Raw genomic sequence first — 27,745 nt, 5'->3', positions numbered from 1 at the left:
CATGGATCAGAATGAGGGCTTAAGTTGAAAGGTCACCATTAGAATTTGAGTGGTGCTGATGTGGATATCACTGGCTGGGCCAGCATTTATTGCCCATACCTAATTGCCCTTGAACCGAGTGGCTCGCTGGGTCATTTCAAAGTGAACCGCATTGCTGTGGGAGTGGAGTCGCATGTAGGACAGCAAATTGCCATCCTTCTGTAATAACTCCAGGAGTCAGCTGTAAAGGAGCAGTGCTTCATTGCACAAGGTTAAATAAACAATAACCTCAAGCCTCTGGTGAACACAAACAGATCCCAACTAGGACGGTACAATAATGGACCCACTCGGGGGCCTGCTTTATACCGCACTCGGTACACGAGCCCCGTCTGGTGAGTTAATTACCAACCCCCAGGGAGCTCGTATTCAACGGGTCCTACAGGGAGATCAATCAGTGAGTCCCAGTGCATGTCCTGGGGGGTTATCAACCTTCCCGAAGGGGCATTAGTGAATCGGAGGGGCTTTTACATCAATGGATTCATGGCTATCCCCAGAGCATTAATATTGAATTCAAGCTTCTCCATCTGCTGTGGTGGGATTCGAACCCAGATTCACAGAACGTAATTATGAATCTCCGGATTACTAGTCCAGTGGGAATACCATTGCCTCCCATTTCAAAATATTTATATTCTATTGAAGCAAAACTGAATTCAAATAAACTCGTTGATCTGACTCAGCGCACACAACTCAGATAAAAACATCATCTTCACAGGAAAGAAAACAAAAATACAAAAGTCTTGGAATCATAGAATCCCTACAGTGCAGAAGGAGGCCACTTGATTCATTGGGCAGGATTTTACGACCTTGCTCGGGCAAGACCAGAACTTCCCGCCCGAGGTCAGCAGAGATTTCCGTTATCGGACCCTCGCCCACTGCGATTTCTCCGTAGAGTTCTGTCCATTGAGTCTGCGCCGACCACAATCCCACCCAGGCCCTTTCCCCATAACCTCATGTATTTACCCGGCTTATCTCTCTGACTCTAAGGGGCAATTTAGCATGGCCAATCCACCTAACCTGCACATCTTTGGACACTAAGGGGCAATTTAGCATGGCCAATCCCCATAACCTGCACATCTTTGGGCACTAAGGGGCAATTGAGCATGGCCAATCCACCTACCCTGCACATCTTTGGACACTAAGGGGCAATTTAGAAGAAAGAACAAAGAACAAAGAAAATTACAGCACAGGAATAGGCCCTTCGGCCCTCGAAGCCTGCACCGACCAAGCTGCCCGCCTTAACTAAAACCCCCTAAAAGGACAAAGAAAATTACAGTAACTGACCAAGCCACCTACCCTGCACATCTTTGGGTACAAAGGGGCAATTTAGCATGGCCAATCCACCTAACCCACATAGTTTTTGACTGTGGGAGGAAACCGGAGCGCCCGGAGGAAACCCACGCAGACACGGGGAGAGCGTGCAAACTCCACACAGGCAGGCTGGAATTGAACCCGGGTCCCTGGCGCTGTGAGGCAGCAGTGCTAACCACTGTGCCACCATGCCGCCCCTTTGAGATTAATATAAATACCTGGAATTCTATGTTTCCGAAAAAACATCGGGAGATTGGCATGTTCAGTGACCATAAAACAGTGATCTTGATGATAGCTGATGTCTCAATGTTTATAAAAGCCTCTGTCTTGGTGTAAGCAGATGTGAAAATGTCCAGTCAATGGTTAGCATTCCAATCAGACACAACAGAGAGACTTCAAGCTGTGCAAGTTTGAGATGTTGATTATCAGAAAGAACTTGAATTTATGTAGCGTCTCACTGCACTTTCAAACACTTCAAAGAACGTTTGATGTCTGTTTGTGGTTGTACTGCACGCAAAGTGGCAGCAAAGTGGCGCACAGCAAGCTCTTACAGACAGTAATGGCCAGATCAGCCGTGTGAGAGATGTTGGTTGAGGGGATAAATATTGGCCAGAACACCAGGGAGAAATGTTCAGACGAGTGAAATGGGTTCTTGTGCATCCACTGAACCGATAAGACACATAGGAACAGAAGGAGGCTATTCTTTTCAGATCCTTTCATGGGATGTGGTTTAAAGTTCATTTATTAGTGTCACAAGTTGGCTTACATTAACACTGCAATGAAGTTACTGAGAAAATCCCCCAGTCGCCACACTCCGGCACCTGTTGCGGGAGAATTTTGATTTGATTTATTATTGTCACATGTATTAACATACAGTGAAAAGTATTGTTTCTTGCGCGCTATACAGGCAAAGCATACCGTTCATAGAGAAGGAAAGGAGAGAGTGCAGAATGTAGTGTTACAGTCACAGCTAGGGTGTAGAGAAAGATCAACTTAATACGAGGTAAGTCCATTCAAAAGTCTGACAACAGCAGGGAAGAAGCTGTTCTTGAGTCGGTTGGTACGTGACTTCAGACTTTTGTATCTTTCCCCTGACGGAAGAAGGTGGAAGAGAGAATGTCCGGGGTGCGTGGGGTCCTTAATTATCCTGGCTGTTTTGCCGAGGCAGTGGGAAGTGTAGTCAGAGTCAATGGATGGGAGGCTGGTTTGCGTGATGGATTGGGCTACATTCACGACCTTTTACAGTTCCTTGCAGTCTTGGGCAGAGCAAGAGCCATACCAAGCTGTGATACACCCAGAAAGAATGCTTTCTATGGCACATCTGTGCCAATGTACCTAACCAGCATGTCTTTCGGACTGTAGGAGGAAACCGGAGCACTCGGGAGAAACCCACACAAACACGGGGAGAACGTGCAGACACCGCGCAGACAGTGATCCAGGGCCGGGAATTGAACCTGGGTTGCTGGCGCCCTGAGGCAGCAGTGCTAACCACTGTGCCACCGTGCTGCCCGTCACTGGCTAAGCCATCATTTATTGCCCATTCCCAATAGCCCTTTAGAAGTTGATGGTGGAGCTGCCTTCCTGAACCGCTGCAGTCCACATGTTGCAGATACACCGCACAGCAATGTTAAGGAGACAGGGTGGCAGATACATGGGAACACCACCACCTGCAAGCTCCCCTCCAAGCCACTCACCATCCTCCCTTGGAAATATATCAGCCGTTCCTTCGCAGTCGCTGGGTCAAAATCCTGGAATTCCCTCCCTAACGGCATTGTGGGTCAACCCACAGAACATGGACTGCAGCGATTCAAGAAGGCAGCTCACCACCACCTTCTCAAGGGCAACTAGGGATGGGCAATAAATGCTGGCCCAGTCAGCGACGCCCATGTCCCATGTATGAATTTAAAAAAGTTCCATGGTTTTGACCCAGCAACAATGAAGGAACAGCGATATACTCGTGTGTAATTTGCGAGGGGGGAACTTGCAGGTGGTGGCGGTATTCCCATGGAAAGCGCTGTCAAAGCAGCTTTGGTGAGTTCCTGCAATGCATCTTGTAGATGCTAGTTAGGTGCATTGGCCGTGCTAAATTCTCCTTCAGTGTACCCGAACAGGCGCCAGGGTGTGGAGACTAGGGGATTTTCACAGTAACTTCAAAGAACAAAGAACAAAGAACAATACAGCACAGGAACAGGCCCTTCGGCCCTCCAAGCCCACGCCGCTCCCTGGTCCAAACTACACCATTCTTTTGTATCCCTCCATTCCCACTCCGTTCATGTGGCTATCTAGATAAGTCTTAAACGTTCCCAGTGTGTCCGCCTCCACCACCTTGCCTGGCAGCGCATTCCAGGCCCCCACCCCCCTCTGCGTAAAATACGTCCTTCTGATATCCGTGTTAAACCTCCCCCCCGTCACCTTGAACCTATGACCCCTCCTGAACGTCACCACCGACCTGGGAAAAAGCTTCCCAGCGTTCACCGTATCTATGCCTTTCATAATTTTATACACCTCTATTAAGTCTCCCCTCATCCTCCGTCTTTCCAGTGAGAACAACCCCAGTTAACCCAATCTCTCCTCATAACTAAGCCCTTCCATACCAGGCAACATCCTGGTAAACCTCCTCTGCAATCTCTCTAAAGTCTCCACGTCCTTCTGGTAGTATGGCGACCAGAACTGGACGCAGTATTCCAAATGCGGCCGAACCAACGTTCTATACAACCGCAACATCAGACCCCAACTTTTATACTCTATGCCCCGTCCTATAAAGGCAAGCATGCCATATGCCTTCTTCACCACCTTCTCCACCTGTGACGTCACCTTCAAGGATCTGTGGACTTGCACACCCAGGTCCCTCTGCGTATCTACACCCTTTATGGTTCTGCCATTTATTGTATAGCTCCCCCCTACGTTAGTTCTACCAAAATGCATCACTTCGCATTTATCTGGATTGAACTCCATCTGTCATTTCTTTGCCCATTGCATGAGCCGACTTGAGACACTAATAAATAAACTTAAACTTAGAAGGTGTTGTTACTGTGTGTTGGTGGCGGAGGGAGTGCACGTTGAAGGTGGTGGAAGAGGTACTAATCAACAGGGCTAGAATAGAATGGAATATAACCCCTACAGCACAGAAGGAGGCCAGTTGGCCCATTGAGCCAAACCAAGTGGTTAGCACTGCTGCCTCACAGCGCCAGGGACCTGGGTTCAATTCTAGCCTTGGGTCGCTATCTGTGTGGAGTTTTCCCATTCTCCTCGTGTCTGCATGGGTTTCCTCCGGGTGCCCCGGTTTCCTCCTACAGTCCCAAAGATGTGTAAGTTAGGTTGATTGGCTGTGTTCAATTGCCCCTTAGTGTCAGGGAGATTAGCATGATAAATATGTGAGAGTTAAGGGAATAGGGCCTGGGTGGGATTGTTGTCAGTGCAGACTCGATGGGCCGAATGGCTTCCTGCTGCACTGTAGGGATTCGATGATATTTCACAATGATTGTCACAGATGGACTTCTGCCCTTTCCACTTATTTAGTCACAAACTAGCAACGATTCAATTCAAAGTTAAAGTTTATTTATTAGTGTCACAAGTAGGCTTACATTAACACTGCAATGAAGTTACTGTGAAAATCCCCTAGTCGCCACACTCCAGCACCTGTTCGGGTGCACTGAGGGAGAATTTAGCACGGCCAATGCACCTAACCAGCACGTCTTTCGGACTGTTGAAGGAAACCAGAGCACCCGGAGGAAGCAGACACGAGGAAATGTGCAGACTCCGCACAGACAGTGTCCCCAAGCCGGGAATCGAACCCAGGTCCCTGGCACTGCGAGACAGCAGTGCTAACCACTGTGCCACCATGCGGCCCAATAGAAACGTTTGTGGAGATGAGTCATGGAGGTGTATTTGTCATCTAGGGGCACAGCATCCTAATTCCAGATTAGAACGAGAGACTCGCAAGTTTTCTCACCTTGCCAGTCCCTCCCTGTTGGAAAGCGTCAGGTCGGATGCCACCAGCTCCTGCCAACTTGCCCATTAACGGCTGCCACTGCTGCTTGAGAAGGGTTGGCTGCTCCAGAGTGCAGTGCTATGGAGGTGACTCATTGGTGCTGTGGACAATCGACCCATTTTCCCTCAATCGATAGTCATCCTGCGATGCAGGAAGTCACAAGAGATTCCCTTCTTGTTGACAATTATTTAAGGATGAACCCGTGCCCTGTGCTGAATTAAACCTTCAGCAATTGAAAAGTTCAAGGGGCTGTGCGCAAGAGATACTTGGATGCCAGCCTTTCAATTCTCAGACTTGGTTCGGATCCAGCCCAGGCTAATGGGATGAGAGGTTCCTGTCCTGCCAATGGAGAACCTATATAAATTGAATGTCAGCACTGTTAATCCAGTTTCTAATGGGCAAAGGGCCCAAAGCAATGAAGTGCCTGAATTTAATATCCACTGGGGCCAAACTGGCAATGACGCCAGTTCAGTGCAATTGAATAGTTGGTGTACAAGCTCGGAAATGCCTTCCTTGTACAGCAAGGTTCAGCCTTCTCAGCTCCAAGCTAAATCCCACTTTGGGGGAGCAAAGGGAGCTGTTTTAGACTCTTCCTCCTCATCCTTGTACCCACCTTCCTCCATGGCCTCACCCCCCCGCCCGCCCCCCCCCCCCCCCCCCATCTCGAATGTCCTCCAGCCCCACAATCATCCGAGATCTCCAATTCTGCCTTCTTGAGCAGTCCCAAATTTCCGCCTTTCCCAACATTGCTGGCTGTCCTGTTCTCTACCAAATTCTGGACATTGGCAGCACGGTGGCACAGTGGTTAGCATTGCTGCCTCACAGTGCCAGGGACCCGGGTTCAATTCCGGCCTCGGGTGACTGCGTGGAGTTTGCATCTTCTCCCCGTGTCTGCGTGGGTTTCCTCCGGGTGTTCCGGTTTCCTCCCACAGTCCAAAGATGTGCAGGTTAGGTGGATTGGCCATGATAAATTGCCCCTTATTGTCAGGTGAATTAGTAGGGTAAAGGGATTAGGTCCTGGATGTTATTGGATTGGCAATGCTAAATTGTCCCTTAGTGACCAAAGATGTGTAGGTTAGGTGGATTGGCCATGCTGAATTGCCCCTTCGCGTCCAAAGATGTGCAGATGGTGGCTTGGCCATGCTAAATTGGTCCTCAGTGTCCAAAGATGTGTAGGTTAGGTGGATTGGCCATGCTAAATTGTTCCTTAGTGTCCAAAGATGAGTAAGTTAGGTGGATTGGCCATGCTGAATTGCCCCTTAGTGTCCAAAGATGTGCAGGATAGGTGGTTTGGCCATGCTAAATTGGTCCTCAGTGTCCAAAGATATGTGGGTTAGGTGGGTTGGCCATGCTAAACTGTCCCTTAGTGTCCCAAGATGTGTATGTTAGATGGATTAACCATGGGAACTGTGCGGGGGTATCGAGAAGGGGGAGGGACAGACACTCTATCAGAGAGTCAATGGAGACTCGAAGGACTGAATGGCCTCTTCGGCACTGTAAAGATTCGATTCTATCCTGCTTCCCATTTAAGGTTTGAGTGCAGACTGAGACACTGCCCCTGAAATGGGCTCTTAGATGCGCATTCAAGGTGAGGGTTGAAAAGATGGGGAGGGAGTGAATGAAACAGCAGACTGAATTAACAAGGATGACACACAATGCAATGATTACAGAATTGAATTTCACCTTTTGCCAAGATCAAGCGTCAGATCAGTCCGAAGATGGGATGCAATTCAACCGGGTGTTCCGGTTTCCTCCCATGGTCTGAAAGACGTGCTGGTTAGGTGCATCGGCCGTGCTAAATTCTCCCTCAGTGTACCCGAACAGGCGCCGGAGTGTGGCGACTCGGGGATTTTCAGACTAACTTCCTTTGCAATGTTAATGCACGTCTACTTGTGACACTAATAAAGATGTGTGGGTTAGGTGGATTGGCCGTGCTAAATTGCCCCTTCGCGTCAGGGGGACTAGCTAGGGTAAATACATGGGGTTATTGTCCCTTAGTGTCCCAAGATGCGTATGCTAGATGGATTAACCGTGGGAACTGTAACGGGGGTATGGTGTTCCGTGCAGACTCGATGGGCTGAATGGCCTCCTTCTGTACTGTAGGATTCTATGATTCTATGACCTACGAAGAGTCAGGGAGTAACGTATCGAAGTTTACTAGATACAAAGTTAGATGGAAAAGTAAGCTGTGGGGAGGACATAGGAATGCTACAAATAAACAGGTAAGTGAGTGAACAACAGTGCAGGAAAGTGTGAAGATATTCACTTTCGTCGGGAGAATAGAAATTCTGCGAATTCTTCCTACACAATTGGGGAATATTATCTGCAGAGCCGATTTATAAATGCAACCATGGCCTCCCCTGCTGCCGTCCTCAGTGAGATTACACTGCGCTAAATTCTCAACCGATACAAAACCCTGGGCGTTCCGCAGCGGGGGCGACGGGAGGATTTGTCCAGTCGCTTACCCTGCTAAACCTGGCTGCCTAAATTGACGATTCCCTCCACGTCAGCCTCCCCGTAAGCCAATCGACGGAGAGTAGGGATGCAGCCAAATCGTTAAGCATCTTATCATGCCGAACAGTCGAACAACAAATTAAACAACTGATGGGGAATCAGTAGGTAAACACCAAACTCGAGATGCTGGGAATGAGTGTGCCAGCTTGGTACCTTTTGCCCCGGACTTAATGTAAATCAGCCCTAATTACATGATTATTTTGTAATTATCTTTGTATTGCTTTGTACTCCCTTGGCTGGCTAAGTTATGAAGGATCCTGCATTCATTTTAACTCAGCCACTTCCATCGTACATCTCCACCTTTCGGCTTGTCTTGTACAGAGAGGAGTGATCTATCTTTTAACTTCTTTCAAATATCAAACAAAGAACAAAGAAAATTACAGCACAGGAACAGGCCCTTCGGCCCTCCAAGCCTGCACCGACCATGCTGCCCGACTGAACTAAAACCCCCTACCCTTCCGGAGACCAAATCCCTCTATTCCCATCATATTCATGTATTTGTCAAGACGCCCCTTAAAATTCACGTATCTTGTCATTTCTTTTTCATTTCCCTTACTATTCCCAAACTTAAGTCTTAAGCTTAGAATCATAGAATCCCTACAGTGCTGAAGAAGGCCATTTGGCCCATCGAACACAGGGCCCTGGCGCTGTGAGGCAGCAGTGCTAAACACTGCATCACTGTGGTGCCCCAAGAATTTTCAAGAAATTATTGTTGTACGACACAGTGTTTTAAGTTGCCTGCATCGAGAACTATCCCGCCCTGGCCCTATACCCGTAGCCCCACACATTTACGCTGCTAGTCCCCCCTGACACTAAGCAGCAATTTAGCATGGCCAATCAACCTAACCCGCACATCTTTGGACTGTGGGAGGAAATCGGAGCACCCGGAGGAAACCCACGCAGACACGGGGAGAACGTGCAAACTCCACACAGACAGTGACCCAAGCCAGGAATCGAACGCCGGGTCCCTGGCACTGTGAGGCAGCTGAAGAAGCTACAGGCCTAACTCACCTCACAGATAAAGATGAGGACAACCATCTCAACAGTTTGGGATGGGTTTAAACCCGTGCCTGTTCATGGAGGTCCCCAGAGGACGAGCGTTAGGTTTAGGCTTAGTTTGACATCCCATCTCACCACTTTTCCAGCAGTTCAGCGATCAGCACCATTAAGCTGAACTTAAAACATTGTTGTACAACAATAACTTCTTTAATATTCTCGGGGCTACAGGGTGGCATAGCAGTTAGCACTGCTGCCTCACAGCGCCAGGGACCCAGGTTCGATTCCCGGCTCGGGTCACTGACTGTGCAGAGTTTGCACGTTCTCCCCGTGTCTGCGTGGGTTTCCTCCGGGTGCTCCGGTTTCCTCCCACAGTCCAAAGCTGTGCGGGTTAAGTGCATTGGCCGTGCTAAATGATTTGATTTGATTTGATTTATTAATGTCACATGTATTAGTATACAGTAAAAAGTATTGTTTCTTGCACTCTATGCAGACAAAGCATATTGTTCATAAAAAAGGAAATGAGAGAGTGCAGAATGTAGTGTTACAGTCATAGCTAGGGTGTAGAGAAAGATCAACTTAATGCGAGGTAAGTCGATTCAAAAGTCTGACAGCAGCAGGGAAGAAGCTGTTCTTGAGTCAGTTAGTACGTGACCTCAGACTTTTATATCTTTTTCCTGACGGAAGAAAGTGGAAGAGAGAATATCCGGGGTGCCTTAATTATGCTGGTTGCTTTGCCGAGGCAGCGGGAAGTGTAGATGGATGGGAGGCTGGTTTGCGTGATGGACTGGGCTACATTCACGACCTTTTGTAGTTCCTTGCGGTCTTGAGCAGAGCAGGAGCCATACCAAGCTTTGATACAACCAGAAAGAATGCTTTCTATGGTGCATCTGTAAAAGTTGGTGAGAGTTGTAGATGACATGGCAAATTGTTTATCGCACATAGCGAAACCCTTCCCTAGTTTTTCCAGCTTGAGGAAGGAAGACTGTTTTCACTGGTGGGTGGAACTAGAACTAGGTTTTGGACATTGGCTGGTGGCCATTTTAGAACTAGAACATTCTAGAACTAGCCTAAATATAAGGGGGAGCAGATTTAGAAGAAATTTCTTCATCCAAAGGGTTGTGAAACTGTGGGATCCCCTGCCCAGTGCAGCTGTTGAGGCAACCTCATGAAATTGTAGAATCCTACAGTTTAGAAGGAGGCCATTCTGCCCATTGAACCTGCACTGACCATAATCCTACCCAGGCCCTATCCCCATAACACATTTACCTTTGCTAGTTCCCCGACACTAAGGGGCAATTTAGCACGGCCAATTCCATCTAATCCGCACATCTTTGGACCTTCTCAATGAACGATTTGGCAATCCACAGGATCCTGGAGACACCCAACCTGCCAGCATAATCAAAGACCCCACCCACCCCAGACATTCTCTCTTCCACCTTCTTCCGTCGGGAAAAAGATACAAAAGTCTGAGGACATGTACCAACCGACTCAAGAACAACTTCTTCCCTGCTGCCATCAGGCTTTTGAATGGACCTACCTCACATTAAGTTGATCTTTCTCTACACCCTCGCTATGACTGCAACACTACATACTGCACTGTCTCCTTTCTTTCTCTATGAACGGTATGCTTTGTATAGCGCGCATGAAACAATACTTTTCACTGTGTCCCAATACATGTGACAATGATAAACCAAATCAAATGGGGGAGAAAACTGGAACACCTGGAGAAAACCCATGCAAACATGGGGAGAATGTGCAAACTCTACACAGACAGTGACCCAAGCCGAGAGTCGAACCCGGGACCCTAGCGCTGTGAGGCAGCAGCGCCAACCACAGTGCCACCGTGCCGTTGAATATTTTAAGGCAAAGATAGATAGATTTTTGAACAGTGAAGGAATTAAGGATTATGGTGAGCGGGCGGGTAAGTGGAACTGAGTCCACGAAAAGATCAGCCATGATCTTATTGCATCAAATAAATCTGTTGGACTTCAACCTGGTGTTGTGAGACTTCTTATTGTGTCCACCCCACCCGGCATCTCCATATCATGATCTTAATGAATGGCGGGGCAGGCTAGAGGGGCCAGAAGGTCTACTCCTGCTCCCATTTCTTATGTTCTTAATGCTTCCTAATTTGATAGATATTCTCATGAGACCATCCATAGCCATTCTCCCTTTCCGTAGAGTACAAAGTCACCCTCCCTTGTTATCAACCACCCCTCCAACCAAAATATACCGTACAGAAAATAGAATCTGTCCACCTGTGTTTGTACATTAAAAAGAGAATGTGGAACATTGCTGCTGCGCAATACAGTTTGTACTCTTATTACCGTGTGTCTAAGCCATTAGGCAACATCAACGAGATAGACAAAAGCTCAGCAACAAGCAATAGAGATTAGCAATTATAGCATGATCAATATAACAACCATAGTCGCAGTGTAGTTAAGCATCTAAGCAGCTGTTATTTTGTTTTTATAGTATGTGGTGCAGCGCCAAGAAGTGAAGGTACATTTGCTCTGTCGCCCAACACCATTCGTTTCTGCGTTGCTAAATATTGGCCGGAATTCTCCGGTCCCTCAGTCTCCTGCTTTCCGTCAGCGGGAGGTGGCGTGTTGTTTGCCAGTGGCGGGATTCTCCAGTCCTGTCGTTGTCAATGGGAATTCACATTGACGTCACCCCACGCCGGCTGGAAACCCGTGGGCGGGAGTGCGCTGCCGGCGAGACTGGAGAATCCCACCGGCGTGAACGACCGGAGAATTCCGGCCGGAATCTTGCAGAGGCGATGGGGGTCTCAGATATCGGCTGGTGACCATTCGTAGGTGTTATGATAGAATAGTCAGAGTAAGCAGTCTCGCAACACCAGGTTAAAGTCCAACAGGTTTATTTGGTAGCACGAGCTTTCGGAGCGTTGCTCCTTCATCTGGTGAGACCTGATGAAGAGGCATCGCTCCGAAAGCTCGTGCTACCAAATAAACCTGTTGGACTTTAACCTGGTGTTGCGAGATTACTTACTGTGCCCACCCCAGTCCAACGCCGGCAACTCCACATGATAGAATAGTCAATTGATCTTACTTTATTAGTTCTTTGCTAAACCCTATCAGATATTGACTCTTAACTAAGGAGATTCTTATCAAGGACTTCTGCCCCTCCTATACCAACCTTATATAATTCAAGGCAATGTTTCCTCTCTCCGCTCACCGCTAGCCCAGGAAGATGGGCAACTTACCAAAGGCCCAGAGGACGTACCGCAAAAAAAGTCAGACGCCAGCCCCACAAGGTTACCTACAGAATCCCTACAGTGCAGAAGTAGACCATTTGGCCCATTGAGTCTGCACTGACCACCCAGGTCCTATCCCCATGACCCCATGCATTTACCCTAGCTAGTCCCCCTGACACTAAGGGGTGATTTAGCATAGCCAATCCACCTAACCCGCACATCTTTGGACTGTGGGAGGAAACCAGAGCACCCGGAGGAAACCCACGCAAATGTGAGGAGAACGTGCAAACGCTACACAGACAGTGACCCAAGCCGGGAATCGAACCCGGGTCCCCGGCACTGTGAGGCAGCAGTGCTAACCGCTGTGCCACCATGCCTCCGCCCCCCCTTATTGAATACTGTTGGACAACAGAGCAAATGTATCTTTACTTCTTGTTGCTGCACTGCATAGTATAAAAACAAAGTAACAATAACAGCTGCTTAGATGCTTAACTACACTGCGACTATGGTTGTTCTATTGATCATGCCCCCAGTACAAGAGGGATAAGGATTCCTTATTCGCACAGAGTAGGAAATGTTATGACAGAAAGCAGAGTGGTTACGGTGGACAGACAAAGCCCGTGACTGGAGTTTTACCACCTCACCCGCCCAAGGCTCATCAGATCCCGCCCGAGGCCAACGGAGAACGCCCTGATTCTGGGGCAGGCGTGTCGGTAAAATTCCAGCCATATCGGAAAAAGACTAAGATCACAAGGAAGGTTGCGCTGAGACTGGAGTGTGTGGAGCCCAACTGTCGGTCAAAGAGAATGCTGGCCAGCAAGAGGTACAAGCACTTTGAGCTGGGAGGAGATCAGAAGAGGAAGGGTCAAGTCGTCCAGTTCTGAGTTGCATTCTTTGTGTTTGTTGGATTCGCAATAAAATTTATCAAAATTTTGGGCGGCACGGTGGTTAGCGCTGCTGCCTCACAGCGCCAGGGACCCAGGTTCAATTCCAGCCTCGGATCACTGTCTGTGTGGAGTCTGCACGTTCTCCCTGTGTCTGCGTGGGCTTCCTCCGGGTGCTCCGGTTTCTTCCCACAGTCCCAAAGATGTGCAGGTTAGGTGGATTGGCCATGCTAAATTGACATTAGTGTCAGGGGGGATTAGCAGGGTAAATATTGGGGTTACAGGAAAAGGGCCTGGGTGGGATTGTGGTTGGTGCAGACTCGATGGGCCGAATGGCTTCCTTCTGCACTGTAGGGATTCTATGAAAATTTAAAAAAAGTCAAGGCAATGTCATAATAGTAACTGAGAAGCTACATTTCTGAAGGCACCATCTGACCCTTGGAAATATATCATCATTCCTTTATCATCACTGGGGCAAACTCCCTTGCTAACAGCATTGAGGGTACACCTTCACAACACACACTGCAGTGGCTGAAGAGGGGATGATGGTGTAGTGGTAATGCCATTACGCTAGTCATCCAACGGCCCAGACTTAATGCTCTGGGGGACATGGGTTCAAATTCCACCATGGCAGCTGCCCTTGAACTGAGTGGCTTGGTAGGCCATTTGAGAGTCAACCACATTACTGTGGGCCTGGAGTCACATGTCGGCCAGACCAAGTGAGGACAGCAGATTTCCTTCCCTATAGGGCATCAGTAATGGTGACCATGACAACTATCATAGGTTGTTGTAAATAAAACCCATCTGGTTCACCAATGTCTCCTTTAGTGAAGGAAATCTGCCATCCTAACCCGGTCTGGCCTACACGTGACTCCAGAGCCCCAGCAATATGGTTGACTCTCAACTGCCCTCTGAAATGGCCAAGCGAGCCAATGATGCCAACAACACATAAATGATTTTAATTAAATATTGAGAATCTCCTCTGACACAGGAAAAGGGAGCATCAGCCATAAGGGGAGATGCAAGTTCCTCTCTGACCTCCTCGGGCAATCAATTGCAGGAAAACACATGGACAATGCCAGCACAATCTTTGAACCCACTTGCCTTGTTCGGATATGATCTCTTCCCCGGCCTTGAAGCAAGAGGTGGCACGGTGGCGCAGTGGTTAGCACTGCTGCCTCAAACTGCCAGGGACCCGGGTTCGATTCTGGCCTCGGGTGACTGTCTATATGGAGTTTGCACTTTTTCCCCTTGTCTGCGAGAGTTTGCTCCGGTTTCCTCCCACACTCCAAAGATGCGCGTGTTAGGTGGATTTGCCACAAGTGACCACACATTGAAACAAGGCTGTAATGCTGGATGTCTCTTGGTGTCCCAAGATGTGTAGGTTAGGGGGATTAGTAGGGTGGGGATACGGGAATCGGGTCTGGGTGGGATGCTCTATCAGAGAGTCGGTGCAAACTCAATGGCCCGAATGGCCTCCTTCTGTACTGTCATGATTCTACATGTTGATGAGACATCCTGTGCAGTTGTAAGCTTCTACTTTATAAATATCAACATTGGTTCTGACCCCAGCATTACACTCACTTACACAGTGTTTGGTTTAAGCCCCTTGTTGTGACGCGCACAGTGAATAACCCACCTATTGTTGTAAGGATCTCCTTTTTCACATGATCATGGCTCCCAGCCTCAAGAGTTGTTCATGTTGAACCTTACATCCTCAAATACTATAGGCTCACTTGGCATGGAGCTCAAACCCATCTTGAAGACATTAGACATTTCAGAAGGGTCAGTACGATACGGAAACCGTTACTCTCAGTCACATGAGGAGATACTTGGACCTGGGGCAAACAGGTTGGGCAAAGGTTTTCAGGATTGTTAGAGAAGAAAGGAGAGGCAGAGAGCTTGGTATGACTCCTGCTCCGTCCAAGACCACAAGAAATTACAAAGGGCCGTGAATGAAGCCCAGCCCATCACACAATCAGTCTCCCATCCATTGACTCTGTCTGCTTTACCCCTGTTGCCTCATGATCAAGGACCCCACACACCCTGGACATTCTCTCTTCCACCTTCTTCCATCGGGAAAAAGATACAAAAGTTTGAGATCACGTACCAACCGACTCAAGAACAGCTTCTTCCCTGCTGCCATCAGACTTTTGAATGGACCTACCTCGCATTTAGTTAATCTTTCTCTACACCCTAGCTATGACTGTAACACTACATTCTACACTCTCTCTTTTCCCTCTCTATGAACAGTATGCTTTGTATAGCGTGCAAGAAACAATACTTTTTACTGAACACCAACAATAAATCAAATCAAAGCTTCTTCCCTGCTGCCATCATTTGAATGCACCTACCTCGTATTAAGTTGATCTTTCTCAACACCCTAGCTATAACTGTATTACTACATTCTTCATAGAATCCCTGCAGTGCAGAAGGAGGCCATTCGACCCATCAAGTCTGCACCGACCACAATCCCACCCAGGCCCTATTCCCGTAACCCCACATATTTACTCTGCTAATCCCCCTGACACTAGGGTCAATTTAGCATGGTCAATCAACCTACCCCACACATCTTTGGACTGTGGGAGAAAACCGGAGCACCCGGAGGAAACCCGCGCAGACACGGGGAGAACGTAAAGACTCCGCACAGACAGTGACCCAAGCCGGGAATCGAACCCAGGGTCCCTGGCGCTGTGAGGCAGCAGTGCTAACCACCGTGCCACTGTGCCACCCTCTCCCCACTCTGTCCTTTCCTTCTCTATGAACTGTCTGTATGGCGCGCAAGAAACAATACTTTTCACTGTATGCTAATACATGTGACAATAATAAATCAAATCAAATCAAAAGTTTAGGGTGAGAATTCCAAAGTTTAAGGCACAGAACAAAACTGAAAGCACAGCTGTTAATGTTGGGCTGATAGATGTTCAACAGGTCAGAAAAGGAGCATGGAAAATTAGGAGAGTTATTGGTCTAGAGGCAGTTACACAGATGGACAAGGAGTGTGAGGGGGGGGCGGGAACAAGGACATCGAGGAATTTTCAAGTTGAGACAATCAAAAACCGATTAAGTGCTCATTCATCTCCCTACTTTTGTGTGTGGGAGTTTCTTGTGTATGAAATTGTTTGCTTTCTGAACAGCAGCTCCAAGAGTAATTGACTGGACGAACAGTACGTTGGCAGTTCTTGCCACTGTGAAAGGTGCCATACAAACACCAACTCTTCCTGTAATGATCCCTGAAGTTATATCACGCCCTCAAGTTTCCAGGGATTTGAAAAGAGCAATATATTCTTCAGAGAGAAAAATATTCAGCACATTCTCTTAAAAGCCAAGTTTCTTTTGTTGATTGACTGAGAGAGAGAGAGAGAGAGTGGAAAAGGTTGTGCCTTCTGCTGTAAGTCACTCAGAAGAACTTGGGGGGAAATGCAAACATCCCTGTACTGAGTGACAGGCTTCATATCAGGTACGTCCTCATGTAGTGAAATCAAATACCTCTTCATATCTTAGAATCATAGAATTCCTACAGTACCATTCGGCCCATTGAGTCTGCGCCAACAACAATCCCACCCAGGCCCTATCCCCATAACCCTACGGACTTATCCTGCTAGCCCCCCTGACATTAAGGGGCAATTTAGCATGGCCAATCAACCTAATCCTCACATCATAGAATCCCTATAGTGCAGATAAAGACCATTTGACCCATCGAGTCTGCACCGGCCACAATCTCACCCAGGCCCTATTCCCGTAACCCCACAGACTTACCCTGCCAGTTCCCCTGAATCTAAGGGGCAATTTAGCATGGCCAATACACCTAACCAGCACACCTTCTGGACTGTGGGGGGAAACTGGAGCATCCGGAGGAAACTCGCACAGACATGAGGGGAATGTGCAAACTCCACAAACTGGGGTGGCACGGTGGCATAGTGGTTAGCACTGTTGCCTCACAGTGCCAGGGACCCGGGTTCGGTTCCCAGCTTGGGTCACTGTCTGTGTGGAGTCTGCACATTCTCCCCATGTCTGCGTGGGTTTCCTCCGGGTGCTCCGGTTTCTTCCCGCAGCCCAAAGATGTGCGGGTTAGGTTGATTGGTCATGCTAAAATGACCCGAATGTCAGGTGGTTAGTAGGGTAAATAAGTAGGGTTAGGGGGATTGTGGTCGGTGCAGACTCAATGGGCCGAATGGCCTCCTTCTGCACTGTAGGGATTCTATGATCCACACAGACAGTCACCCAAGCCGGGAATCGAACCTGGCGCTGCGAGGCAGCAGTGCTCACCTTGTTATCAGCTATTACATGTCTTGGTGTCAGGTACGCTGTACCTGGGTCGGCTGTGAGGCAGCAGTGCTAACCACTGTGCCCCTGATGTACTTTTTAAGTGTGGAGCCGGGACGGGTTGGGTCGGGAGGGGCCCGCAGGTAATAGCTTGGCGGGGCGACGCATGCCACGTTTAATTTGCTGGCCGGCTATTATTTTCCCCGCGTCCCGGCGCATTCATTTCCCCGTCCATGAGCATTCAAAATACACCATTACAATCTGTCACCTCACCAAATTACTTCCCATAAATCATCTGCCGCCCGTCTGATGTGGGTGAAAAAGCAGAAAATCTTCCGGGTGACCTTCAGTTACAGGGCCCAGGTTGCAAACAGTGGCGAGGAAAAAAAAAACAGCTTGTTCGGGGGTGCTTGAAAGCGCGCAAGTCAGGAGCCTAACCTTGGACTCATTATACAAGGTTCATTTGCATATAAATTAGAATATCATTGGACGCACCAAGCCATACCTGCATTGGTGATCCAAGACTTGTCAAGCCCACGGTTGAAGCTTGCTTCTCTGCTCGCAACCCGATAATTTATAATAATTTAATGTCCTTCATTAATCATCATTTATTTTGCTTATTTGCATCAGCTCTGTGCATTGCCAGCTCACGCCTGCCGTGTATGTACCCTCAACATGTCGCTGACAGTGCCGTATTAGCCTGTGCCTCTCCAAGCATTAGTTTACATGATCCGTTAATGTAATAAAAATTTCAATTTTCACCTGAACATAAATCAAAATCAGATCCACTTTGCAACACTGTAAAACTTTCTGGGGATCTCGAAGGACTAATACTGCGAGTCGCTCACAGACTCAGCTGACAGCGCAGAGAAAGCCACAAATTAATGTCGGATCTGGCAGGGGGGGGAAAAAAAAATCCAACATTTGTACAGCTCCAGTCAAGTCTGTTACAGAGCGATACGCGCAGGCTGTTTTATTCCCCTCGTTAACTTGGCGGCCTTTTCCTGGCTCTGGAGTATTGCGAGTAACTTCACCCCCCCCCTCCCGCCACCCCCGTCGCGAGGGAAGGATGTGTCGGCCTCGGAGAGGATCAGCAGAATGATCCCTGGAATGAAAAGCCGAGGAGTGTTTGAGGGCTCCGGCCGGTATTTTATGAACTCGCCTGCCCGAGGCTCGTGAAATAAAAGTTTAAAGTTTATTTATTAGTTCACAAGTGAGGCTTACGTTAACACTGCAATGAAGTTACTGTGAAATTCCCCTGGTCGCCACACTCCGGTGCCTGTTCGGGTACACTGAGGGTGAATTTAGCATGGCCAATGCATCATCGCTTCTCGGCCTTTTGGCTAAGATCAAGTGTAGTATGGAGAGGATGCTGCACTTGGTTGAGGTCATTAGGTTACATTGAAGCTTCATATGTTTCATATGAAGCAATTTTTAAAAGCGGCATCTCGGCCTTTTGGCTAAGATGCAAATGAGCCCAAGTCTTGGAGGAGGAACCTCCCCCTTCTCCAATCAGCTTGGCTCATGTAGATCGGGCCCAGGACAGGGTGGTTTAGTCGCTTGCCCTGTCTTGTCAGCCTGGATCTGAAATGTCTCAACTTGTTGAGACTCTGAATTGGATTTGATTTGATTGAATTGGAAAAGTATTTTAAAAAATGCATCTAACCAGCACGTTTTTTGGAGTGTGGGAGGAAACCGGAGCACCCGGAGGAAACCCACGCAGACACGTGGGAGAGTGTGAAGACTCCGCACAGAGAGTTACCCGAGCCAGGAATCGAACCCGGCTCCCTGGTGCTGTGGGGCAGCAGTGCTAATCACTGTGCCAACGTGCCACCCCCCCCCCCCCCACCCCGAGGCTAATGGAGAATGCCGTTCTGCGAGCTTTGCCCGCCCTGATTCTGGGGTGGGCAAGGCGGTAAAATACTGGCCTCTGAGTCTGTATTCGATGGAGTTTAGATGGATGAGGGATGGGGGGGCGGGGGGCATCTCATTGAAACTTGTAGTTTTTTAAAATTCATTCGTGGGACACGGACGTCACTGGTTGACCAACATTTATTGCCCATCCCTAATGATGTGAACTGAGTGGCTTGCTCGGCCATTTCAGAGGGCAGTTGAGAGTCTGGAGTCACATAAAGTCATAGAATCTCTACAGTGCAGAAAGAGGCCATTCAGACCATCGTGTCTGTACCGACAACAATCCCACCTAGGCCCATCCCTGTTACCACACACATTTACCCTGCTAGCCTGCCTGAGACTAAAGGGCAATTTATCACGGCCAATCAACCTAATCTGCACATCTTTGGACTGTGAGAAGAAACTGGAGCACCCGGAGGAAACCCATGCAGACACCATAGAAATCATAGAAACCCTGCAGTGCAGAAGGAGGCCATTCGGCCCATCGAGTCTGCACCGACCACAATCCCACCCAGGCCCTACCCCCACATATTTACCCACTAATCCCTCTAACCTACGCATCCCAGGACTCTAAGGGGCAATTTTTAACCTGGCCAATCAACCTAACCCGCACATCTTTGGACTCCACACAGACAGTCACCCAAATGTAGGCCAGACCAGGTAAGAACGGCTGATTTCCTTCCCTGAAGTGAACCAGATGGGTTCTTCCAACAATCGACAATGGTTTCATGGTCATCAGTAGATTCTTAATGGCAGGCATTTTTTCATTGAATTCAAATTCCACCATCTGCCGTGGCGGGATTCGAATCCAGATCTCCGGAACAGTCGCTGAGTTTCCAATTAATACCCTAGCGATAATACCACTGCGCCATCCCCATAAATACAGAAAGGCCTGGACAGAGTGGTCATGGGGAAGATGTTTCCATGAGTAGGTGAGACTCGGATCCGAGGGCACAGCCTCAGAGTAAAGGGATGACTCTTTAGAACCGAGATGAGGAGGAATTTCTTCAGCCAGAGGGTGGTGAATCTGTGGAATTCATTGCCACAGAAGGCTGTGGAGACCGGGTGATTGAGTGTATTTAAGACAGAGATAGGTAGGTTCTTGATTGATGAGGGGATCAAAGGTTATGGAGAAAAGGCAGGAAACTGGGGTTGAGAAAATTATCAGCCGTGATCGAATGGTGAAACAGCCTCGATGGGCCGAGTGGCCTAATTCTGCTCCGATACCTTATGGTCTTATGTTTAACCAGCGTGTGGAAGGTCTACGCTTTACACCGCGTCGAATCATAGAATAGAATCATAGTATAGTTACAATGCAGAAGGAGGCCATTCAGCCCATCTAGTCTGCACCAACTCTCTGATAAAATGTCTAACCCATGCCCACCCCCCATGCCCTATCCCTGTAACCCCACACATTTACTATGGCTAATCCATCTAACCTACACATCTTTGGATACTAAGGGGCAACTTGGGCTCAGTGCTGAATAACTTCAGTTGGGAGTTTGGGTTTCACTGATGCTCTGCCAGCTCCCTAAAGGGTTAAACTAATAAAACTTGAGAAATGAAGCGGACTGGTAAAAACATGTCTTGTAGGCCTCTAAATGGAACTGCAGCATTGCTGGTGCCGGTACGACTGTCTTTTACCAGGATTTGACAATTTTGAACTGTTTTTTACCTTCTGGAAAGCTGCTGGAATGTTGTCATTTATTGACAGATAACAAAAGGAGGGAGGTTATGCTGCAGAAGGACAGAGCACTGGAGAGACCAGATCTGGATTACTGTATGCAGTATTAGGCTTCATATTTAATTTACGTTTACTTATTAGTGTCACAGGTAGGCTCACATCAACACCGCAATGAAGTTACTGTGAAAATCCCCCAGTCGCCACACTCGGTTCGGCGACACTGAGGGAGAATTTAGCATGGCCAATGCAACTAACCAACGCATCTTTCCCACCCAGGCCTTATCCCTGCAACCCCACATATTTATCCTGCTAATCCCCCTCACACACTAAGGTTGGAACTCTGCCACCTTGCCTGCCATGGAGTCGGAGCGGGCGAGGGTCCAACAATGGAAATCTCCGTTGACCTTGGGCTAACCTCGCCCAAGCGAGACCCCAAAATCCCGCCCTAAGTATTATAGAATCCTTTCAGTACAGAAGGAGGCCATTCAGCCCATCGAGTCTGTACTGACAACTATCCCACCCAGGCCCTACCTCCGTAACCCCACGTATTTACCCTGCTAATCCCTCCTGACACTGGGGGCAATTTAGCATGGCCAACCAACCTAACCCGCACATCTTTGGACTGTGGGAGGAAACCGGAGCACTCGGAGGAAACCCACGGGGGAGAATGTGCAAACTCCACACAGACAGTGACCCAAGCCGGGAATTGAACCCGGGTCCCTGGCGCTGGTGAGGCAGCAACGCTAACCACTGTGCCGCCCAGATATCAATTTAGCATGGCCAATCCACCTAACCCACACAACATTGCAAGTATATCTTCTGACTGCTGTGCGGCCTTGCTGTGTGTAAAACGACTCCCCAAACAACAGCGATTTCGCTTCAAAGTTTTTGTTGAGTGCCTGAGATGCAATAAGCTGTGTTGTAAACGTTAAAGAAAAATTAAATCGCGGGCAAATTGTCAGGTTCATTACTAATACTGCAGCAAGTTCAACGCTGATGAGAGATGGAATCAAGGAGTTTTGTGATAATGAGAGCTTCATAATAATAATTCATCATCATAGAAGGTTAACAATAAAGAGAAGCTGTCGGAACACCGTTTATTAGCAGTTTATAACAATAAGTTGCACTAATGAGACGTCTGTAATAGATTTTTGGTATAATGGTAATTTTTTAATAACAGGCTGGGTATGCAGTGCAGTCAGAAGAATGATTTGTAACACTGAGAGTGGAACTTACCAGAGGAAGGGATCGCACGCAAACTTGATAAGCCCACGTCTGCAGTTCTAACACAGATGTTGACCCATTTATTTAAAATAGGCTCACACTCGTTAAATACAGCAAAAGGTCATACAAACACATTTGTTCGTGAATATCACCCACATTAATGTTTGATCTATGGTGTCTATAATAGAGTTTGTTCTGCAGAGATTCTACTCCTCTCCATTCAAATTATCTGAAGCTTTCCAATTTCTTCTAAGCATTAGAGTCCCACTTTGCTGCGTTATTTGCATTGCTTAATTGAAATGATTAGATAATTCAATTTTTCGGGAAGCACGGGGAGATGGCATCAGGAGGACATTGTAAGTATGGGTTTGACCACAGACTAGGAAAACCCCATTACCCTTTATTTTAAAAGTTAAGTTTATTTATTGGTCACAGGTGGCATTGCTGCCTCACAGCGCCAGGGACCCGTGTTCAATTCCGGCCTCGGATCACTGTGTGGAGTTTGCGCATTCTCCCTGTGCCTGCGTGGGTTTCCTCCGGGTGCTCTGATTTCCTCCCACACTCCAAAGGTGTGTGGGTTAGGTGGATTGGCCAAGCTATATTGCCCCTGAAGTGTCCCGGGATGCATCTGTTAGAGGGATTAGTGTGGTAAATATGTGGCGTTACAGGGATAGGGCCTGGTGGGACAGTGCAGGCTTGATGGGCCGAATGAATCATAGAATCCTACAGTGCAGAAAGAGGCCATTCGGCCCATCGAGTCTGCACCGACCACAATCCCACCCAGGCCCTATCCACATATCCCTACATATTTACCCACTAACCCCTCTAATCTATGCATCCCGGGACAGTAAGGGGCAATTTAGAATGGCCAATCAACCTCGCCCGTACATCTTTGGACTGTGGGAGGAAACTGGAGCACCCGGAGGAAACCCACGCAGACACGGGGAGAATGTGCAAACTCCACACAGACAGCGACCCGTGCCGGGATTCGAACCCAGGTCCCTGGAGCTGTGAAGCAGCAGTGCTAACCACTGTGCTACCATGCCGCACAGCCAGAATGGCCTCTGTCTGCACTGTAGGGATGGATTAGTTTGATTGGCCATGCTAAATTGACCCTTAGTGTCAGGGGGATTAGTGTAGTAAATATGTTGGGTTACGGGATAGAGCCTGGTGGGATTGTGGTCGGTGCAGACTCGATGGGCTAAATGGCCTCCTTCTGCACTGTAGGGATTGTATGGAGTAGGCTTACATTAACACTGCAATGAAATTACTGTGAAAATCCTCTAGTCGCCACACTCCAGCGCCTGTTCGGGTACACTCAGGGAGAATTTAACATGGCCAATGCACCTAACCGGCATGTCTTTCTGACTGTGGGAGGAAACTGGAGCACTCGGAGGAAACGCACTCAGACCTGGGGAGAACGTGCAGACTCTGCATAGACAGTGACGCAAGCCGGGAATCGAACCCGGGTCCCTGGCACTGTGAGGCAGCAGTGCTAACCACTGTGCCACCGTGCCACCCTATTTTCAGGAGCAAGCTCCAAGTATATTCTGACTCAGAGAACGAAGGGACTCTGGGGTAGGGAGTCGGGGCAAGGAAATATGTTTGCTCTTCTAAGGGGAGGTGATGGCCTAGTGGTATTATGGCTAGGCTATCAATCTCCACAGCTGGGTGGGTTACCAAAACTTAAATCAGATCAGTAATGGGATCAAGAGCTATGGGGATAAGGTGACGGCCTCGTGATATTATTGTTGGATTAATAATCCAGAAACTCAGCAAATATTCTGGGGACCTGGGTTTGAATCCCACCATGGCAGATGGTGGAACCTACCATAAAAACCATAGAAATCCTACAGTGCAAACGGAGGCCATTCGGCCCATCAAATCTGCATTGTCCCACCCAGGCCCTATCCCTGTAACTCCAATATTTACTGTGCTAATCCCTCTAACCTATGCATCCCGGGATATTTCAGAGATAATTTATCATGGCCATTCCACCTAACCTGCACACCTTTGGACTGTGGGAGGAAACTGGAGCATCTGGAGGAAACCCACGCAGACACGGGGAGAATATGCAAACTCCACACAGACAGTGACCCACACTGGGAATCGAACCCAGGTCCCTGGAGCTGTGAGGCAGCAGTGCTAACCATTCAGTAAAAAAGAATTTGGAATTAAAAGAATCTACCGATGACCATGAAATCATTGTCAATTGTCGGAAAAACCCATCTGGTTCACTAATGTTCTTTAGGGAAGGAAACCTGCCGTCCTTATTTGGCCAACATATGACTCCAGAGCCACAGCAATGTGGTTGATTCTCATTTGCCCTCCAAGGCCAACTAGGTATGGGCAATAAATGCTGGCCAGCCAGCGACGCCCATGTCTCACGAATGAATAAAAAAATTGTACTTCAGTGGTGGGCGTTTTACTCAAAACCTACCCAGACCCCAAATCAACAAATGATCTCAGAAGGTTGAGTGATTCAATGGCTGTGAAATTTTTGTCCTTCCAAGGGCTCAGCTGATGAGAGCTTTGCTTCTACTCAAAAGCAAATCCCCCCATCTCGAGGAAAGCCTTTTTGTCTGCAAAATGGGCTCCATCAGATTCCCTTGGTTGCTTTGCTAGGCCAAGATGACCAATGTTTGTCATCCTGGATGTCTGCTAGGGTCCCAATGGATACATTCACCATAAGGCCATAAGACATAGGAGCAGAATTGGGTCACTTGGCCCATCGAGTCTGCTCCGCCATTCAATCATGGCTGATACTTTTCTCATCCCCATTCTCCTGCCTTTTCCCCATAACCCCTGATCCCCTTATTAATCAAGAACCTATCTATCTCTGTCTTAAAGACTGGTGACTGCTAAAGCTGATTTGCCCAGTATAACCGATTACAGTCTCTATAGTTCATAGCAACTTACAGCACTGGAGGAGAACCATTCAGCCCATCATGCCTGTGCCAGTTCTTTGAAAGTGAAATCACAATAGTCCCACTCCCCACCTGTGACCCCATAGCCCTGCAAATGTTTCACGTCCTGGGACATATCTAATCTCCTTTTGAAATTCGCTTCTAAGCCTCTGCTCACCACACTTTCAGGCAATTTATTCATAGAATAATTTCAGAGAGTCCCTCCACTGCAGAAGGAGACCATTCAGCCCATCAGGTCTGTACTGACTCTCTGACAAAACATTTCATCCAGGCCCAGCCCCCACCCTATCTCTGTAACCCTGTGCATTTACCATGGCTAATCCAACTAACCTACATATCTTTGAACACTAAGAAGCAATTTAGCATGTCCAATCCACAGTGGTCCAGTGGTTAGCACTGCTGCCTCACAGTGCCAGAGACCCAGGTTCGATTCCCGACTTGGGTCACTGTCTGTGTGGAGTTTGCACGTTCTCTCCGGGTGCTCCAGTTTCCTCCCACAGTCTGGAAGACGTGCTGGTTAGGCGCATTGGCTATGATAAATTCTCCCTCAGTGTACCCGAACAGGCATCTGAGTGTGGCGACCAGGGGATTTTCACAGTAGCTTCATCACAGTATTAATGTAAGCCAACTTGAGACACGAATAAATAAACTTTTTAAACCTACACACCTTTGGACACTGAGGGGCATTTTAGCATGGCCAATCCACCTAACCTCTACATCATTGGACTGTGGGAGGAAACCGGAGCACCCGGAGCACAGATATGGGGAGAACATGCAAACTCCACACAGACAGTGACCCGAGGCTGGAATCGAACCCGGGTCCCTGGCGCTGTGAGGCAGCAGTGCTAACCACCGTGCCATCGTGCTGCCCTGTTTTTCTCTGTCTTCCACCCAAACGGTGGTCCAATCCTGGTCGGTCACGGCAAAAGTTTCCCATGCAAAATATGCGTGTGTCTCTGCAGTGAGTGGGTGTTGTTTTTAAAATCCAGTGACCCATGAAAAAGGGATGTCGATTGCAACTCAAGGGGCTAATTTCAGAGCAGACAATATTGGGCCCACTCCTGACTTAACTTCAATGCAAAGTAATCATTCTGGTTTGCACATGCACGCCACCTTTACTAGCAGGTTCTGGCCTCATCAATGACCCTCTAACAAGAGAGATTAGTACATGGTCAAAATGAGGTTCCTTAATATAGTCATTAAATATTTTTCACTCGGCAAAATCTTTTTACTTTGTTTTGAATTTAGAAGAACAAGCAGAGACAGGATTGCAATCTGCTACAAATTACTGTGGATGATCATTCCAACACTGCCTGATCCAAATTAACTGATACTGCCAATTATTTATAGAACCATTTTACCATCTTTGAAAGAATGAAAGGCTTTCTATTTATAAAGGGCTTTTCATGCCCTGGGGTAGCCCTCCCGAGTGTTTTTCGACCAGTGAAGCACTCTTACATTATAGTCACCACAGCAATGTCAGAAACATGGCAACTGGTTTACACACAGCAAGATCCCACAATCACAGGATGAACCATAGAATCCCTACAGTGCAGAATGAGGCCATTTGGCCCATCAAGCCTGCCCCGACAACAATCCCAACCACGCTTAACCCCACGTATTTATCCTGCTAAACCCCCTGACACTAAGGGGCAATTTAGCACAAACAATCCACCTAACCCGCACATCTTTGGACACTAAGGGGCAATTTAGCACGGCCAATCCACCCAACCCGCACATCTTTGGACACTAAGGGGCAATTTAGCATGGCCAATCCACCCAACCCGCACATCTTTGGACACTAAGGGGCAATTTAGCATGGCCAATCCACCCAACCCGCACACCTTTGGACACTAAGGGGAAATTTAGCATGGCCAATCCCCCTAACCTGCATATCTTTGGACACTAAGGGGCAATTTAGTATGGCCAATCCACCGAAACCCGCACATCTTTGGATACTAAGGCGCAACTTAGCATGGCCAATCCACCTAACCTGCACATCTTTGAACACTAAGGGACAATTTAGCAGGCCAATCCACCTAACCTGCACATCTTTGAATACTAAGGGGAAATTTAGCATGGCCAATCCACCTAAACCGCACATCTTTGGACACTGAGGGGCAATTTAGCATGGCCAATCCACCGAACATGCACATCTTTGGACACTAAGGGACAATTTAGCATGGCCAATCCACCTAACCTGCACATCTTTGGAGTGTGGGAAGGAACCTGAGCACCCGGAGGAAATCCAGGCGGACACGGGGAGAACATGCAAACTCCATACAGACTGTCACTCGAGGTTGGAATCAAGCCTGGGTCTCTGGCACTATGAGGCAGCAGTGCTAACCACTGTGCCACCGTGCCACCCAGGGAAGTAGCCTGATAATGACAATGGGCGGGATTCTTCCCACTGTTCCCGCTGGCGAGTTCCCACCATGGTTATCCCAGTGGTGGAGGCGGTGAATAAAGGGACATGACATTGACAGCGGTGGGATTGGAAAATCCCACCACTGGCCAATGGCGGGTTGCCTCCGTTGCGACAACACCTGCGTGGGGGAGGGAGGGGGAAGTGGGGTGGGGGGTGGAGGACCCACCCAGGGTCATGTGTATTAAATATATCTAATTAATGAGTGATTTATTCCACTATAATCATTTACTAAAATATATATTATTTTTTCTCTACATATCTCCCTTCTACCTTTATCTTCTTGATAACTCCATAAATGTCAAGAGAGGAAAATATCAGTGTAGATAGCTGTACTTGAAGAGAATATAAAGAGT

At 48.1% G+C, this 27,745-nt stretch overlaps 1 protein-coding gene and 2 pseudogenes across 50 annotated transcripts in view; 2 read left to right on the top strand and 1 right to left on the bottom strand.

Annotated features, from left to right (window-relative positions):
- LOC144480519 (CUGBP Elav-like family member 4) overlaps positions 1-27,745 on the bottom strand; it is a 786,252-nt gene that overhangs the window by 430,346 nt on the left and 328,161 nt on the right. The gene's annotated exons all lie outside the window — the stretch shown is intronic.
- Positions 12,062-12,949, top strand: LOC144480419 (large ribosomal subunit protein eL42-like; annotated as a pseudogene).
- Positions 18,539-18,748, top strand: LOC144480608 (U2 spliceosomal RNA; annotated as a pseudogene).

This window comes from Mustelus asterias, chromosome 29 (assembly GCF_964213995.1).
Source record: "Mustelus asterias chromosome 29, sMusAst1.hap1.1, whole genome shotgun sequence".
NCBI lineage: Eukaryota > Metazoa > Chordata > Chondrichthyes > Carcharhiniformes > Triakidae > Mustelus > Mustelus asterias.
The sequence above is the reverse complement of the archived record's forward strand: the minus strand, read 5'-3'. Positions and strand labels throughout refer to the sequence as shown.